This window comes from Hevea brasiliensis, chromosome 6 (assembly GCF_030052815.1).
Source record: "Hevea brasiliensis isolate MT/VB/25A 57/8 chromosome 6, ASM3005281v1, whole genome shotgun sequence".
In the NCBI taxonomy this organism is placed as follows: Eukaryota; Viridiplantae; Streptophyta; class Magnoliopsida; order Malpighiales; family Euphorbiaceae; genus Hevea; species Hevea brasiliensis.
The window spans coordinates 6,733,842-6,734,971 of NC_079498.1; the positions used below are offsets into that span (position 1 = coordinate 6,733,842).

A 1,130-nucleotide genomic window follows, 5' to 3' on the forward strand; every position below is an offset into this window, starting at 1 on the left:
TGAAGTTTCCTCCATTATTCACATAGTTCATCTGTTCTGTGGAGGCTTCATTAAAATTGTTGTATTATGAACTCATGTATCCTCTTTCATAGCTGTCCTCAAGTTGACTGTTTGTACCAACTGCGTTGGCTTGCATTCTTTCAAGTTTTTTTGTGAGCTGATCAAATTGAGCATTTATCATGCTTAGGGCATCTACTTCCAAAACCCCTGCAGTTCTCCTTGCATTTTCTCTTTCATTTGACCACTCATAATTATGGTATGCAACCCTTTCTAGAAGTTCAAGTGCTTGTGGCACTGTTTTCTCCATTAGATCACCTTCTGCAGCTGAATCAACTGTACTCCTTGTAAAGGGTAGTAATCCATTATAAAAATTTTACATTAGTAGCCAATCTTCTATGCCATGGTGTGGACATTCCCTCTACAGGTCTTTATATCTTTCTCATGCATCATAGAGTGATTCTCCTTCTTTTTGTCTGAAGGTATTGAGCTCAAGTCTCAGTTTTGCAGTCTTTGCAGGTGGAAAATACCTTGCTAGAAAAGCTTGAGAAAGGTTTACCCAATTAGTGAATGTTCCAGCTGGTTGAGAAAGTAACTACTTCCTTGCTCTGTCCCGAAGGGAGAATGGGAATGCTCTGAGCCTTATTACTTGATCAGACACTCCATTCATCCTGAATGTGTCGCATAGGGCAAGAAAGCACTGGAGGTGATAGTATGGGTCTTCTGTTGGTGAACCTGCAAACTGGGTTTGTTGAATCATTTGGAGCCATCCTGGTTTTAATTCAAAGTTGTTGGCTTCTACTGTGGATCTAGTGACACTAGGCTGAAATCCTTGGACAAATGGAGCTCCGTAATCTCTCAGGAGTCTTGGTCTGTCATTATTATCGGCCATGGTTGGGATTTCAGGATCTCCTTGACCGTGCTCTTGATGTTTCCTTTCCCTCATAATGGCTTTCAGAGTTCTGTCTATCTCCGGATCATAGTCCAAAATTTCTTCTGGCTTTGTTCTGGTCATATACCAGATCGGGCACCTGAGAGAAAAGAAAAGAAATACAACCAGTAAAATAAAATTAAATAATAAATATAATTGCCTAAATCAGCTAAATTGCCTATCGCTTGATATTACTAAAATC

At 39.8% G+C, this 1,130-nt stretch overlaps 1 non-coding gene across 1 annotated transcript; it reads left to right on the forward strand.

Moving 5' to 3' along the window:
* Positions 1-395: 395 nt before the first annotated feature.
* On the forward strand, positions 396-502 carry LOC131181106 (small nucleolar RNA R71). The gene has a single exon (XR_009149734.1). It is a non-coding gene; the product is annotated as a small nucleolar RNA R71 (small nucleolar RNA).
* Positions 503-1,130: the final 628 nt, after the last annotated feature.